The following is an 18,021-nucleotide window of genomic DNA, read 5'->3' on the forward strand; positions in this document are numbered from 1 at the left end:
AGAAGCTTTTCTATGATAAAGAGAAGACGATAAACATGCGGGTTAGTACTCGCATAAAATATCAGCCAATTGCTCACACAATGCACACAGAGCTATGCGAAACTACACAAAAACAGCGTTCATGTGAACCGGTTGAGAACGGGTGTGGCGTCGGGGACCGTGTTGAAAGCAGGTGAAGCGTGCTAATTGTCGATGAGGGAGTGTTGGCGGCCCATCTGTGAAGGGTTCAGGTGGTGCATAAAGCAGCATGAGGGAACCGCAGGAAGAGCGGCATGAAATCCTCAGTAGGTCGAGTGTCGAAGAATCTTGGAAACCGGCGTATGATGAAGCGTTCAGTGTTTGAAATGCCCAACGTGCAGTGGGAAATGACACCATATGCTCAGCACAGGCGGTCCGGGGTCAACGCAGTGCACATAATGACCTGACGTCTATTAGCTGCTTCTTCTACATCGAAGGATACGACTGTCGTTTCACTGCCTATCTTGAAGGCTCTGTCTTGAAGCAGGGCTATTGATCTATTTCTATGGTCTTACCGTGTTCCGCATTTTGCCGGAGGTCGCGCCTGTATGCTAATGGAGTTTGTTCACACAATAGAGGCAGAAAGTATCGATTGCTGAGCAGGCGAATAGCAAAGTGCACGTACAGGATCGAGTATTCACAAGGGGTATTCACATATAGAAGCCCAAATAACACTGTTGCTTCAAACTCTTCATCGCAAAAATCGTGTGGCGCTACATTTTGAAATTTTATTGTGAGAACGTTGCAGGCCTAATTTAGCAAGAAACCCCACATCGACCTTGATATCACTGTTTTTAATTCACTTCATTCCTTATTTATTCCTGCTAGTAGGGCAGGAGCTAGGAACTAACAGCTGTAACGGCAGCTTGACAAATGATTGTCAGGCAACACAGTACAAATTGCGATGATAATTTAAACGATACAACAGATGCCATATCACCAAGTTTACGACTAAGCCACGTAATTGAAAAATGCATATACAGGGCCTTGAATATTTGGGGGCTGCGATTTTAAAAATTTCTATGCAAAATCTACTACCCCATTCGAGCTGAAATAACGTTCACAAAGTAGCAAAATATCGTCTACGTTAACTGACAAGTGATTCAATATCGGTACGTGCCTAGATTTTCCGAAATCAAAAAAAAAAAAAAAAACCTGCTCTCGGCGGCGTGCACAATTTTCGCAGAAGAGAGTCGAAAAGCTATTTTGACATGTTGCGTCATCTGTAGGGCAGCGAGGCAAGCGCGCCAACGTCCGGAATGGAGCTTTTCTCAATGCTCGACAGATGACGTATCATGTCAAAATAGCTTTTTGACTTTCTTCTGCGAGGATTGCGCACGCCACCGAGAGCAGTTTTTTCTCGATTTCGGGAAATCTAGGCAAGTACCGATGCTGAATCACTTATCAGATAACGTAGACTATATTTTGCTACTTTATGAACGTTATTTCAGCTCGAATGGGGCAGTAGATTTTGCATAGAAATTTTTTAAACCCCAGCCCCCAAATATTCAAGGCCCTGTACAAGACCACTGGGCACCACGCACATTATTTGCACTTACAACAGTTGCGGTATGAGGACAATTTACACACCATTCACAGTTTTTCGCAAGAAAAAAAAACATAAAGAGACAAACAAGCAAAAGGCAAGAAGCAACTGACCGTATTAGGCAGACTGCATGAGGACAATTGTTTTTTTTTTTTTTTTCAATGTAAAATATTTGATTTACAGACATCTATGACAGTTTCAGCTTCCAGAACAAATAGGCTGCTTAGATTTATATCCTGTTGAAATTTAGCGAGTGTACTGTATTTAGTAACGTTAGGAAAGTATTGCTTAAGGACTGAGTGTTATAAGATGTAATATCAGAACAAGCCATTCAACCTTGTATCGAGTAATATGGGTCAAATAGTTTTTAGAACTCAACTAAAGAAGTTATATTATTATGTTGCTCTTACATAAAATTCTTTAGGCAAACAGTAACGTATAAATGCATAAAACCACAGGTGTAGAGTATTATATATCTCAAAAAGAGGGACCGAGGGATGCTGAAAGAATACATTAGGAATATATTGGATAGTTTTTCTGTACGTGAGTGCAGGTTTGTCAATTACGTCGTGCTTGGCATGCTGCAGACAGTATTACAATACTAAAGAACAAATATCACTAAAGAATTGCCCACAAGCGGAGGTCGAGAGAGTATCTGTCAGCCTTTCAATAACGACAATGGCTCTAGATATCTCCTACTGTAGGTACCCTAAAGGCCTGCTCCATGTTCTGAAGTTGTGAGGAAAAATCACAAATATGTCTCGGGCAATAGTTGGCAGAAGACGTGGTTATGCACTCATTCTTGGGCGGTTTGTCTGAAGTTAGGAGGCTGAACGACATGACGCCTTTCGCCGCAGGTGCCAAGTAAGGCAGCTCCTTTATTATAGGAAGGTGGCATTGGAATCCATTTCGCGACTCCCTGATTCGCAGTCCGACACGCCACCACTTGCAAGCGTGATCGCATGGCTTGAATAAACCGAAGTGTTATATACATAAACGAAGTATTATATATATATATATATATATATATATATATATATATATATATATATATATATCGTATGCTTTCTGACGATTGCACAATAATGCGTACATGGGAGATGACAGGTTTACGAATTAAGGTGCAGTGTTTAAGCTAGTGGCAAACACTTTTTAAGTCAGTACAGCTGCACAAGGGGAGCTGCAGACGGGAACCACTCAAGTAAAGGTTTTCGATAGCATAAAGACAATGGTTAAGTGCCGGCCAATAGTTATTGAAATCTGGTGCCGCAGTGGCAGCATTATGATTTAACATCTGCTTTCTTTGCGCGAAGTGTCGGAGTTTGTGTGCAGTGCAGCCTAGCACCCACTGGCAGCTAAATCAATCCGAACTTTTTCGTGGCCTGTTGCTTTACTGCTTTGGGGTAAAATGCTTGGCCAGGAGTGTTTTGGTCCCTCCATTTGTTCACAACGTAAAATGCGCCACTCGTGCTTTGCCCATCCTACGCCTCTTTGGCATCCTGACCTTTTGGTTCTCAGCTTTTACCGGCTTCAAGACAGAAAACAGGTTTGAGGTAAAATTTCTCCAACAACACAGCCTTTATGAATTGAAGGGGCAACACAAAGGAATTGACTAATAATATTAGGAACACACGCACAAGGGTTGACGAATGCTATGCAAATATGCAGAAGCTATATCTATCCAAGGCTTTAAAACAGTCGCAAATGTGTAAATGTTTGGCAGGAACTTCGGCCGTTCCACTACCCGAAAGTTATGATTGCGATCGCAAGAACGGCGCCTCACGCTCTTAGATCTGTGGCGGGTCGATGAGCCGGCTTTTTCAGGCAGACGCGCAGTGTTACGTTGAAATACGTAAACTACACCATTGTCCGGTAGCTGAGACAACGCGGCTAAAATACATAAAGCACGCTGGATTCGTTCGATGCAGCACGTTGAGGCACGCGCACTAAACTAATCAGATTCACAGGACGAGTAACTTCATCCTCCCTACAACACGTGCGCTAACTTTAATCAGGCTCGCAAGAGGCCCAGCAAATTTCATTATAGGTGTCTGTTGTTTTCTCTCCACTTTCTCAAGGGTTTCTATTGAGAGGAGCCCCGTCAGAGACTGGTTTGGACGGCAGGTATTACGGCAGGAGTACTGAGGGAACATTAGATTAACATTTTTGCACAAACTATTTACACAGTTGCAAGTTTAGGCCTTCGGGGTATAACCTCTGCAATAAGGCGAATACGAAAGCAAGCAGGCAAACTTGGAATTGGCTACCTACATGGGAGACCCCTTCCTCAGTGAAGCCGAAGATGCGTGGCCTTCAAATGTAGCGCAGAACGCTGGACTGCACTCAAGGACTCTGTTATGAGCCCTCAATGTTCATCATGAGCCTGACTATACCCCCTGCAGGGCGAAGGCCTCTGCCATATTTCTCCACATAACCCGGTTCTGTGCTAGCTGTATCCACTTGACCTTTGCGAACTTCTTAACCTCATCCGCCCACCTAACGTTCTGCCGCCCCCTGCTACGCTTTCCTTCCTTTGGAATCCAGTTTGCTACCCTCAGCGACCATCGGTTACCCTCTCTTCGCACTACATGTCCTGCCCATGTCGATTTCTTCTTCCTAATTTCCACTAGAATGTCGGTAACTTGAGTTATTTCTCTGACCCACTCTACACGCTTCTTATATCTCTTAATGTTACCCCTACAATTTTTCATTCCATAGCCCTCTGGGTTGTCCTCAACTTAAGTAGAACTCTTGGTTAGCCTCCACGTTTTAGCCCCATAGGTGAGTACAGGCAAGATGCAACTGTTGTATACTTTGCTCTTGAGCGATACCGGTAAGCTGCTAGTCATAATCTGCGAGTGCTTGCCAAATGCGCTCCATCCCAATCTTATTCTTCTTGTTATTTCCTTTTCATGGTCCGTATCTGCGGTTACTACCTGTCCGAAGTAGACATATTCACCTACTACTTCCAGTACTTCGCTACCTAATGTAAATTAGCTGCTCCTTCCCGAGGCTGTTGGATATTACTTTAGTCGTCTGCATATTGATTTTCAAACCTACCTTTCTGTTTTTCCTGTCTAGGTCATCAATCATTATTTGCAGTTCATCCCCAAAGTTGCTTAGCAAGGCAATGTCATCAGCAAATCTCAGATTACTGAGGTATTCTCCTGAATGTTCAGCTCATCTCAAAATCAGAACCGATCACAAACATCCATGGGATTGCTTACTGAGTGAAGAAACCTCCGCTTCCAATGTTTCCAGTGCTCAACATTATTCAGGGACGCCGCCACGCCATTGCCACCGAGGCAAGGAACCTACGAGTTTGTTGCGTGAAGCGCGGCCCTTTTGTTCGACGTCAGCGCAGAAAGCGCGTCCCTGTACGCTGTTACAAAAGACGCTCAGGACCTTGAGTGGTGACTCACCAAAAAAATTACCGACGATTACGTTACTTCCTAATGCGAAATTTGAGCGCAGCAAATAAGCTCTTTCACCTTTTCGATAGATTGAGGCAAAGAAATCGAGCAACACATGTATGCGCTATCACAGAATTTTTTTTATTTTTCACACGTATTCCTTTAACAAAGACTCCACTAACAGTTCTTGACAGTCATGAGGGAAGCTTTGTGGTCTGAGAAATAGACTGATATATGTTCGACTTGGTACACCAATGCTTGATTCTCAAAGACGAGATCTATACAAGTGCCTCGCGAGGTTGTCATAGCCGTGAGACGCGTTACGAGCGAGAGGAACGGGATACGAAGAGGCGTCCGTGTGCTGTGCGATGTCAGCGCACGTTAAAGATCCCCAGGTGATCGAAATTACTCTGTAGCCCTCCACTACGGCTCCTCTTTCTCTCTTTACACTTTCACTCCCACCTTCCTCCCTTCCCTTACGGCGCGATTGCTGTGTCCACAGAGCAAGTGTGACAGATACTGCGCCTTTCCCTTCCTGTGAACCAATTATTACTATTATCTACGCGGTCAGGTTGTCTTGTCTCGCTAGCGGCGGCAGCGGCATCAGAGAGTCGCTGCTAGCGCTTCCTCCGGTGACCCCTCTCCCCCCCCCCCCCCAATCCCCCTTCCTTTCCTTGTGCTCTCCGGCTGCTCCGCGCTTCCTGCGAGGCTTCGGTTGCTAAGCGCCGGCTCGAACTGGGGGGATGAAAATGGGGAGGCGCTGGTTACGAGGCCGACGCCGACGCGAAACCCAGGAACGATCGCCAAAGAGCTGCGCTCTAAAATGCTTTTGACGCTTCTCTGATAGAAGTCAATTGTACCTATGCATTTCCCGCGTGGCTGCCTGGGTTTAAAAGCTCTTCCGATATCTGGTGGCCTGACGGTACCTAACCGCCACAAGTGCGCCGTGACGGTACAGTACGTCTTGTGTCCTAAAAAGGGGGAGGGGGTATGCAACCGTCCTCTAATTCTCTACGATTCGCAGGTACGCGATTAATTCATGCCGCGCTGACTTTACGAATCTACTCCAGTTTTGGGACAGCCGTTTCGGGCTTTACCGCAGTGTGCCTATGGTGGTCCCCAACGAACAATGCTTCGGAGGACGCTGAGACATCCAAGACGCATTTTTAAAGCATTTTACTGGGGGAAAGGCGATAGTGAGGCAATTTATATATTTATTCTGACACCCTAGGCCTCACTGGAGGTATTACAATGTGTTTATAGGAGGCGGCAACTTGGGTGAGTTGGACTTGAAACTATATTTGCTAACGCTACTTTAACAGACAAGGGAAATTAGAAAGAAGGAACATATGTGAAAAGGACAGACGCTAGTCTTAAACTGTCGTTTATATAAAGAACATGTCATATAGAGTCATCACACATGCACATATATATGGTCATCACACATGCACTCTAAATATGGTCATCACACATGCACAGCGGGGGTGCCACGCGTAAGGTACGATAATTCTTTTTCAGAACGATACGCAGATGGAGTGCTGACACAGTTTTGGCCAGCCAGTTTTGGTGTCAGCACTCCATCTGGGTATCTGTCTGAAAAAAAGAGCTATCGTGCCTTAACCGTTGCACCTCCACTGTGCACGTGTGATGAGCCTTTTGTTGTTTCAACGTTGTTTCAATAAACGACAGTTGAAGACTAGCGTCTGTCCTGCTCATATTTGTTCCTTCTTTCTAATGTCCCTTGTTCGTTAAAGAAGCGCTAGCAAATATGATTTCATTTACAATGTGTGTGTGTGAGGGAGGGGTGGACATAAGCCAGTACACAAGTGTTTGTAAAATTACAAAAAAAATTAAAAACAATGTCGATGGTGAACGTTCACTCACCAGCAAGACGTGCAGAGGCACCATTACTCAATTTCTTCATAATAAGCAAGTGCACTCGTTGTATGCATAAAAATTAAACTACAGCGGTGGCAAGCAAGTTCGCCGTGGGGTTCAATTCATGTATTGTAAGTACGTTTATTTCAGGTAAGCAATAATGCTGACTGATATAAACATGGAGCTGTTATCACGAGGATTCTGGATGTTTTTATACGGGATAATTGCAGGACGAAATACTAAAGGCCGAAGAGTTAAGCTGTCATGACTACTGCGTATGATAGCATGATGATGTCATTTGTAAACTATGATGAATTAGGCAGGATAGCAACGACATCGTACCAGAAATACAGTTTCGAAGGTGGCATTGTTGCATACACATATAACATAAAAGCAAGTTGCAATGCTTAACACTTGAAAAATTAGAAGGCGAATAAGTGGGTCTCAAGAATAATACGCAAGTGCATTTCTTTGCAACGAAAGTGGTATTTGATGGCAGGAAATACTATGATTTACTGTATCGTCTCTGGCTTTTGACGCCATAATCACATGACGTCGTGTGGGGAACTGAACACTATACGGTGATCGTACAGTGAAAAGTGATGACGTCACTACAAAAGATCTCTAGTTTATCGTTATTGCGCAGAGTGTTAGTCGAAGAAACACCGACTGCAGCGCAAAGAAAAAGGTGATCAAGCGGAGAAATGGACCACGTCCGTTCGGTCTTGAGCCAAGGACGCTTCCTCAAAATCAGGAAAATGTTTGTTTCGCAGCAATATTTAGCGGGTTATGCGACTACATCACAACATAGGCTAGTCAGGTGACAATACATATTGTCACGTACAAGGTGATTGAGGATATCAAGAATATCAAGGGGTTAGCTCCGATACAACAGCGGTGAGCAGCACAGGCGCAAAACCCACAAGCGACACTTCGTCGTCCTTCACTCAGTCATGCGCCACCTGGCAACGCTAGGTGGCATTACTCCCCCTTCCGAAAAAAAAAATGGAAAAAAAAAGTGAAGACGGGCGGTGAGAACGGTGTGCAAAGTAAGAGAGTCGTCACAGGAGGTGGCCGTGCGTTATCGTTGGTAGTACGGCTTCAGCCGCACAATGTGCACAATGTCCGAGCTGGGCTTTCGACGTTTTGAAAGTGCGGCGCCATCTGGAATAACTTCATAACTGAGATCACTCACACGGCGCAACACTTTGTACGGCCCGAAGTAGCGGGAAAGGAGTTTCTCTGACAAGCCTGGACGGCGAACTGGTGTCCACACCCAGACTTGGTCCCCAGGTTTGTAGTGAACCTGGCGGTGCCGGAGGTTGTAGCGGTGCGCGTCAGAGGTCTGCTGTCGCCCGATGTGCACACGGGCAAGCTGGCGGGCTTCCTCAGCGCGGATGGCATACTGCTGGGCACCTGGCGGAAGCTGGTCATCATCTGGGCACGGAAGCATGGAATCGAGCATGCTCTGAACTTCACGCCCGTACACAAGTCGAAATGGTGTGAAGCGCGTTGTTTCCTGTTGGGCTGTATTATACGCAAATGTGACGTACGGCAGCACCTCGTCCCAGGTCTTGTGCTGCACATCGACGTACATTGACAACATGTCCGCAATCGTCTTATTTGCTGTGGCATGAGGGATTGCCTTTGTCTCAGCGTATCTGGTCAGGTAGTCAGTAGCGACTACTATCCATTTGTTTCCCTCCTGCGACAAAGGGAAAGGGCCAAGGAGGTCCACGCCGATTTGGTTGAACGGAATACGTGGTGCTCTAACGGGCTTGAGAAATCCGGCAGGCTTCAGAGGCGGTGTTTTACGGCGCTGGCATTCGCGACAGCTTCTTACATAGCGTTTCACAGTTGCGGAGAGTCCTGGCCAGTAATACATGTTGCGGACGCGAGCAAGCGTCCGTGAGTAACCCAAATGACCAGACGTCGGTTCGTCGTGGCAAGCAAGTAGAATATCCGCACGGAGCTCGCATGGTACTACCAGAAGGTAAGCTCTTTCTTGGCCTTGGGAGTTTCTTTTATACAAGACGCCTTGCTGCATACAGAATGAACCAATGTGCCGAGATAGGCGTCGAGGGAGCGGCGTATCACGCCCTTCCAGATAATCGATGAATGGAAGGATGTCTGGATCAGCTCTTTGTCGATCCCTGAGCTCAGATGCGCTGAGAGCTCCTAGAAAGCCGTTGTCGCCATCGGCTGCAGCATCGTCAGTGTCAACGGGGGCTCGTGACAGCGCGTCAGCGTCTTCGTGTTTGCGGCCTGACTTATAAACAATAGTTATGTCAAATTCCTGAAGTCGTAAACTCCAGCGTGCAAGTCGTCCCGATAGGTCTCGCAGATTTGCCAGCCAGCACAAACAATGATGGTCCGTGGCGACTTTAAATGGTCGGCCGTAAAGATAGGGGCGAAACTTCATAGTGGCCCACACGACCGCCAGGCATTCCTTTTCCGAGGTAGAGTAGTTCGTTTCGGCGCGAGAGTGTGTGCGGCTAGCATAGGCTATTACTCGCTCAATCCCGTCTTGATGCTGAACAAGGACCGCACCCAGACCGATACTACTGGCGTCAGTGTGCACCTCTGTGTCAGCCGCTTCATTGAAATGCGCCAGAACAGGGGATGTTTGAAGGCGCTCGCGAAGCAAAGAGAAGGCCGTCTGCTGCTCAGAGTTCCACACAAAGGCGGTGTCCTTCCTTGTGAGGCGCGTTAGAGGTTCCGCAATTTGAGAGAAGTCCGCAATGAACCGCCGATAATATGCGCAAAGGCCGAGAAAGCGCTGAACAGCCCTCTTGTTAGCTGGAACGGGAAACCGTGCGACGGCAGCAGTCTTTTCGGGATCCGGGCGCACCCCATCGGCGCTCACAACATGGCCAAGGAACTTGAGTTCTGTATACCCGAAGTGGCATTTCTCGGGCTTCAGCGTGAGATCAGCAGAACGGAGCGCTTCCAGTACAGCTCGAAGGCGTTCGAGGTGTTGGTCAAATGTTTCGGAAAAAACAACTACGTCGTCCAAGTACACAAGACAGATCTGCCACTTGAGGCCAGTGAGGACGGCGTCCATCATCCTTTGGAATGTAGCTGGGGCAGAGCACAATCCAAATGGGAGTACTTTGAATTCATATAGGCCATCTGGAGTGACAAATGCGGTTTTTTCTCGGTCTCTTTCGTCTACTTCGATTTGCCAATAGCCGCTTTTCAAATCAATAGATGAAAAATACTTCGCACGTCGCAATCTGTCCAGTGAGTCATCGATGCGCGGCAACGGGTATACATCTTTCTTTGTCACATTATTCAATTTCCGATAGTCGACGCAAAATCGAAGAGTGCCGTCTTTCTTCTTGACCAGGACTACTGGTGAAGACCACGGGCTTTGTGAAGGCTGCACAACACCATCATCCAGCATCTCCTGAACCTGCGTCTGGATCACTTCTCGTTCTTTGGCAGACACACGATAAGGCTGCTGTCGTATAGGGCGAGCGTCTTCATAAGTAATGATGCGATGTTGTGTGGTGGGCGTTTGACGAACCTTCGAGGAAGAAGCAAAACAGTGCTTGAAGTCCAGCAACAGTAGCTCTAAGGCCCGCCGTTTCTCCTTCGACAAGTGGCAGTTAATGTCGATGTTGTCAAGAGATGGCTCATTAGTTTCGACTGCCGTGGATGTAAAACAGACCGGATCGTGCGTAACAGGGTCAGCGAAAGCGATAGCAGTTCCCGGAAACAAGTGCCGGTGCTCATTAGAAAAATTTGTGACAAGGAGTGCAGCCCGGCCATTGTGAAGCGACAATAAACTTCGAGCAGCGCAGATGCCTTGAGCAAGCAGGAGTGAATGGTTCGCTTCCGCTACAGCATCGCCGGCACGGAAATCGTCACAGGTAACTTCCACAAGAACACTGCTTCGCGGCGGCAGCGAGACGCTCTCGGCGGAAACGCGAAGTGCGGCATTGCAAGGACTGCTACTATCTCGTTCGGGAGATTGTCCCATCGAAAATGTGACGCGTCTATTTCGCAGGTCGATAACTGCTCCGTATTCTCGCAGAAAGTCAATGCCGAGGATAAGGTCACGGGAACAGTCACTCAAAACGACGCAACTAACGACGAACGTATATCTGTTAATCTGAATACGAGCCGTGCACATCCCCTTTGGGGTAACTATATGACCGCCGGCGGTTCGAAGGTACACACCTGGCCAAGCAGTGAGCACCTTCCTCAAAACAGTCGCCATGCGACCACTCAAAATCGAATAATCCGCACCGGTGTCCACTAATGCATTGACTGGAGTACGACCGTCTAAAATAACAGGAATGTCCAGAGAAGCGCTTTTGGCTTCCCTAGGGGACGGTACCAGCAGCTCGCGGTCGGATCGAAGCGGCGACGACGGGAGGTCTTCAACGCAGCGACTACCAGCGGCCTCGCCCCCGAAGGTCGCTGTTTTCAGTTTTCCCGAGCAGGGCTAGACGAGCGACCTTGCCCCTCTCGCGAGGAACCTTGGGTGGACGTCAATGAGCGCCTTGGTGAAGGGGAGCGGGACTGACGCTGCGAACGAGATGAACGCTGTTCCGCCAGATACTCTTCAATAACTCGGGGTCGTTGACCAAACCGGGGAGGAGGCGCGTCGATGCGGAAGCCGTGAAGACCGAGGCGTCGATAAGGACAATCCCGGTAAAGATGGCCTGGTTCACCGCAGTGGCAGCAGAGTGGACGGCGGTCAGGCGTGCGCCAAATGTCGGCTTTGCGTCGGGGCAGGGGACGTTCGTCGAAGTACTGCACTGGTTGCACTGAGGGCAGCGGAACTGTAGGCGGCGCGGGAATGGGTGGTGGTGAAGGGGGAGCCTGACTCTGCAGAACTTCCGGTTATGTAGGACGGTTTTCGGTCCCCGACAGCAATGGTGGGCTCGTAACTATAGGCGAAAAAGGGCTCTTGAGCGCCTGTCGTACCTCCTCTTGCACTATAGCAGAAATGGAAGCTGGCGATTGCTGCATGGGGTTCCAGAACTTTCTCAGTTCTTCGCGCACGACACTGCGAATTAGTTCACGCAAAGCATCAGGATGCCGCTCGGAAGATGCAAATGACTCCGCAGTTGTGCCAGTATGGAGAGGTCGGTTATAAGCCGCGGCACGTTGTTGGAGCACCCTTTCCATTGTGGCGACCTCCGCAAGGAATCCATTTACAGTCGACGGTGGGTTGCGCACAAGGCCTGCGAACAGTTGCTCTTTCAAACCCTGCATCAAGTGCCTGACCTTTTTGTCCTCGGACATGGCGGGATCCGCTCGCCTGAAAAGGCGCATCCTGTCCTCGACGTACGCTTGGACACTCTCATTGGGCATCTGGATGCGGGAGTGAATGGCACGTTCTGCATGTTCGCGACGATCCGCGCTAGTGTAGGCCTCGAGCAGTTGACGACGGAATTCCCGCCACGATGTTAACATTTGCTCTCGGTTCTCGAACCAGATCCGGGCGCCATTTTCAAGGCTGAAGTAGACGTTCCTTAGTTTGGCAGTATCGTCCCACTGATTAAAAGCAGCGACACGCTCAAACTGAAGGAACCAGTCCTCCACATCCTCAAAGAGGTCACCATGAAAAGACTTCGGTACCCGAGGGGCCTGCAAGGTGTAGTTACAGGCTGGCGCGACGGCCGTTACCTGCTGAGCAGGAGCACTAGATGTCATGGCGGCGGGTGATGGCTGAAACTCCGGAGGCAGTCCCTGGAGCCGTCGACTGCAGCGATGCACGGGGGTGTCCAATGGCACAGGGCTGGCGCGACGTCTTTCAGATGGAGACTCTTGCATATATGATCTTACCCCGCACCTCCACCAGAATGTCACGTACAGGGTGATTGAGGATACCAAGAATATCAAGGGGTTAGCTCCGATACAACAGCGGTGAGCAGCACAGGCGCAAAACCCACAAGCGACACTTCGTCGTCCTTCACTCAGTCATGCGCCCCCTGGCAACGCTAGGTGGCAATATATTATGGTGATGTATTGTCTCCTGACTAGCCTATGTTATGATGTAGTCGCATAGGCTACTAAATATTGCTCCGAACCAAACATTTTCCCGATTTTGAGGAAGCGTCCTTGGCTCAAGACCGAACGGATGTGGTCCATTTCTCCGCTTGATCACCTTCTTTTTTTTCGCTGCAGTCGGTGTTTCTTCTACTAACACTCTGCGTGATAACGATAAACTAGAGACCTTTTGTAGTGACGTCATCGCTGTTTTACTGTACGATCACAGTATAGTGTTCAGTTCTCCACACGACGTCATGTGATCATGGCGTCAAAAGTCTCGCGACTAATGCTGCCACATTAATACAAGTAAAACCGATAATTGTATCAGGGAGACCGAGGCTGGTAGTTTTGAGCACGGTATGTTCGACAGCGGCAATGACGCACTTGTGTAGTTTGTTAGGAAGCAGACCTATTCGGCTTGTTTTGCGCTCGAAATTAAATTGTTAATGTAGTATATTTTACTGTAATTTATAATTGATGCCAGTTTTCACCTCCATTTAAGAAGGCTTGTTCAGTGCTAGTGCAAGGAAATGTTTCAGTTGTCCATCAACGATACGACGGCAATCATATTTCTGTATATCCTGCATGTTAGTACTCTAATAGTTTTTTATACCTTGCGAAAACGAACTGGGTTGAATAATTATTTAGACATTGTCAGTGTAGTGCAGCCTAGCATTGTGATTACTAAAGGGAAAGGCACAGTTCCGGCTACTAATGAAGACGCCAATGCACAGTTCTTATTAGGTATGGCTTATTTTTCTTGTCGGTGACGTCTCGGGAGTTCGAAGAAAACAGTTATACGGCATTTCTTTTTTTTTTTTTTCAGAATCAGGCACTACAGAGTCGAGCGGCATAAAGAAGAAGAAATGGCCAAAGTGCGAACTGTGGACTGCTCATCAGCAAATTGAACCTGAAGCTCCTGTAGACAATAAGCAGCTACAATGCTGTCAATCAATTTTCAAGTCTAAATGCGAAACGAAGAAGGAATATCAAGTTTACAATTCAACTGTCTGCGCGTTACCTGGAGTAGTTTTCCGGAATAAAAAGAAAAATAATTGAGTTTATTAACGAGAGTTAGAAAGTGCCAGGGACTTCAGCACCACTGCTTTCACGCTCTTTTGGTGACGTGATGAAAATGTTTGGAGACCCTGAAATAAGAAGCTGCACAAAGAGTACATAATAGGCTTGTAATAGATGTATAAGATGTATGTATAAGATGCATCTTTCCAAAATAACTGGATTAACTTAAGTATAGAACTCCTACAAAGGAGAATAATGCCATTCAAATTACAGTTGTTTTGTGACATCAAGGAATGAGCTTTCCTGAACGCTGTGAACTTAGTTGTGACAGCAGTGGTAGCATACTTATTAAGATCAAATTTTTTTATCGCAGCCTGTCATCATGTTTTCTAATAAAACGATTGCACGCTGCAAATTAGGTCGCTAGAATAAGTTTGGCGAGTCTTGAGAGACACCCAATGAAAAAATATGGCCAGTATTCTATGGGATCATGGCCCTTCTATACCCCTTTTTAAGAACATTGGATGTCTAATCACAAACTTGTAGATACTGTGTTTCCTGACTTTGTATACCCTCCTGTACAATTCATCGAGCACGCTCTCTATGGACACCATCTCATGATGTCACTAAGTGTAAGTAGGAGATGACTGGTCAACAGAGGGGACTGCATTGGACAATGTAGGCCGGAGAGAGGAGGAGGGGGGGGGGGGGGAGGCGGAGTGTACCCCCGCCATTTCGCTCTTTAACTCGGAAGCTTAATGATCGCGGAGTGATTCTTGATGGCCGCGTTTTCAGTAGACGACTTGCTGCAGTCGGATTGGGGCGTCATGTATTATGGAAACTTAAGACCCACACATTTCGCTATTTGCGCCTTTGATGGTATCCGGGGACAAAACAATACGCGGGTTCAACGCTGCTGACCCGAGTCTGGAGCAAAAGCTTTGGCTGCGCACGACCGAGTGTTGCATTGGACACAACCAGCGTCCCGTTGAACCCATCAAAGTTAATTGGCCTTTCAGGTGGTGGTGGTCGTAAATGCCTTTGTTGCATGTAACTATGGGGGACATTTAAACTCCGCCTTCAAGTGTGTGACGCGATAACCTAGGCTACGACCTTACAGAGAAAGTCCCCTTTAACCAAGCCGTATGACCATGCCTTATTGGCCTATAGGGTTGAGGGTCTTGGCAGGCTGTATCTGATGTAACCGCCCCATGTGAAACGAGAAATCCAAGTTAGCAGCTCCTGCCATGATGCTATGGTGCCACGCCGACGGCTTGAAAACGTAGCGTAGTGTAGCTTTCGTTGCAAAAATAATCATACTTTGCCTTCTGCTTGTTCTTTTCCGGGTTTCGTTTTTCAACTTTGGCAATTCGGGCGCGGAGTCCATAATCTGAGAGAAACTTTTCATTGTCCAGGTCGCGACAGTCTTTCTGCAAAATACAAACAATGTGTCTTTTGTAGTTCCACTGAATGGTTTCGGGATGTTTCTCAGGGATCACGAGCAAATGGTATTGTTACTGACTGCACATTTAGCCTCACGTGCGTACTGAAGCCTACAAGGCTTCAGTGTTAGATTCTTGCTTGTTTTTTTTTTTTTTTTACATAATACTTATAGTGCGTATTATATGGAGGAAAATGTTGATAAAAGCAGATAATAGAGTCATTTTTGTGAAAGCGGATAATGGCAATCACTAAAAGTATAGGATGACTAAAGAAGTAAAAATGTTTTCTCAACGGTTCCCAGCTACACAATATTCATTGTAGAAATGAAATTAAATACACTGTAGTTTATACGCATAAAATAGTAGGTTCTAAAGAAATCAAAATATATAGAAATTGGTTATCACTAAAACGCAGATATGGATTAAAATACTCTGGAGTGCATTTGAGTACACACATTGACTGCAAGACCACATTATGCGATCTCTTCATATTCCTGTCTGTGTCTGGTGTACTTTTTCAGTCTGGTAAAATGTTTGATTGGAAATAATAAAAAGGCATTAATTTGGTTTAATTCAACATCATCATCAGCCTGACTATATCCACTGCAGGGCGAAGGCCTCTCCCATATTTCTCCAATTAACCCGGTTCTATGCTAGCTGCATGCACTTGACCCCTGCGAACTTCTTAACCTCATCCACCCACTTAACTTTCTGCCGCCCCCTGCTACGCTTTCCTTCCCTTGCAATCCAGTTTGTTATCCTAAGCGACCATCAGTTATCCTCTCTTCGCACTACATGTCCTGCCCATGTCCATTTATTCTTCTTAATTTCCACTAGAATGTCGGTAACTTGAGTTATTTCTCTGACCCACTCTGCACGCTTTCTATCTCTTAATGTTACCCCTACCATTTTTCGTTCCATAGCCCTCTAGGTTGTCCTCAACTTGAGTAGAACTCTCTTGGTTAGCCTCCAAGTTTAAGCCCCATAGGTGAGCACAGATAAAATGAAACTGTTGTATACTTTCCTCTTCAGTGATAACTGTAATCTGCTAGTCATAATCTGCGAGTGCTATCCAAATGCGCTCCCTCCCAATCTTATTCTTCTTGTTATTTCTTTTTCATGATCCGAATCTGCGGTTACTACCTGTCCTAAGTAGACGTATTCGCCTACTACTTCCAGTACTTCGCTACCTAATGTAAACTGCTGTTCCTTCCCGAAGCTGTTGAACATTACCTTAGTCTTCTGCATATTGATTTTTGACCCCAACTTTCTACTTTTTCTGCTAGGTCACCAATCATTCTTTGCAGTTCATCTCTTTAGGTTAAATAAAGGGACCATATTGTCTGCATATAATCTTAGGGCTGGATGTAGAGTACCTGAATTCATCCCATTCAGGTTATAGAAACGGGAAAAGTTAATAATCATGGTCATGCTGCTCAAAAACACAACCACCGGCCACGCCACTGTAATAACCAACAAGAAATATCGCTGTTTGGTTGTGCGCAGGAGTATGAAGCATTGGCCTACGGATCAGGTATTGTGATATGGAATAATCCTATAACAGTGTCTATATTTCTCTTGTCAACACGTTGTGATCGTTGCCACAGGACATCTGAACTTAAACCCCTCCATAATGTGACTGAAAAAAGTATCGAAATCCTATTTCTTGAACTGAAGGAGATGCCCACTGCCTTACAGGAAACACATAATTTCAAAGGTACAAAAATATAGTATCTGTAAATAAATCTGTGTTTTCATGTGTGCATTTATGCTGCGATTTTTTGTTACTGATCGATAATAAACGCAATAGATTGAAACGCTTCTGAAGACGACAAGGTGGTGTGTGGCAGAAAAGAAGACTGAAGAGAAGGAGGAAGCAGTAGTGTTTTGGAGCTTGTAGGCCTTACCTTGTACCGCTCCCATCCGACATGTAAACACCCCTTAACTATTTCATTCTAACAGCTTGGTGGACGGTGTTTGGTTTGACCCCTTTTTCGCTATTAAAGGCTCTGCAAGAACAACTGGAGCTTCGCCGTAGTAGCCGAACTGCCATATCCCTTCCGACCCTCATGGAGCACGTAACTGACTAACCGCGCCCGCCGCGACGCTGGAAGCCAGGCTGGCGACAGCTCTGCCCCCGCCAGCCCTCTTCCGTCTCACTCTTACCGGGAACCACGGTCGTTTCCGGGAGAAGAGGGTGAGGACGTCAAGAAGTGGTTAACTCATTATCAAACAATTACTGGGTACAATCGGTGCGAAAATGTCACCATGCTAACTAATGTAGTTTTCTAACTCATACAATGATTATTTGGTTTGAAAATAACGAGGACAACTTGACGACTCGGGAGCGGTTTGCCACAGAGGTAAAACAGCGTTTTGGCGAGTCTGTTCTAAGCAAAAAGTTGGCTGAGCAGACCCTTGCCCAAAGAGCACAATTGCGCAGTGAAACTCGTGACACCTATACTGAAGAGATCCTCCTCTTATGCAAACGCGTCAGTTCAAATATGCCTGAGGAAGAGAGAGTCAGCCATATTTTGAAGAGAATCGCGGAAGACCTGTACAGCTGCATGATCGTCAAAGACAACCTTGACACTGTCTCTGACGTCATTAAACACATCCGCGCATTTCAAGCCCAAACACTGCAGATTGTGTATTCAGTAACACAATGTATTTCGAAACGAGGCCTTGTCAGGTA

The 18,021-nt window shown here is 46.6% G+C and overlaps 1 long non-coding RNA gene across 1 annotated transcript in view; it reads left to right on the forward strand.

The window, feature by feature from the left end:
• The window catches only part of LOC146188827 (uncharacterized), a 78,021-nt gene extending 64,079 nt beyond the window's left edge, over nt 1-13,942 (forward strand). Inside the window, exon 4 of the long non-coding RNA XR_014707584.1 lies at nt 13,691-13,942. This is a non-coding gene — a long non-coding RNA (uncharacterized LOC146188827). The remainder of the gene's footprint in view (nt 1-13,690) is intronic.
• The last annotated feature ends 4,079 nt before the right edge of the window (nt 13,943-18,021 follow it).

This window comes from Amblyomma maculatum, chromosome 5 (assembly GCF_055883805.1).
Source record: "Amblyomma maculatum isolate TAMU_Amacu chromosome 5, ASM5588380v1, whole genome shotgun sequence".
NCBI classification, from domain to species: Eukaryota; Metazoa; Arthropoda; class Arachnida; order Ixodida; family Ixodidae; genus Amblyomma; species Amblyomma maculatum.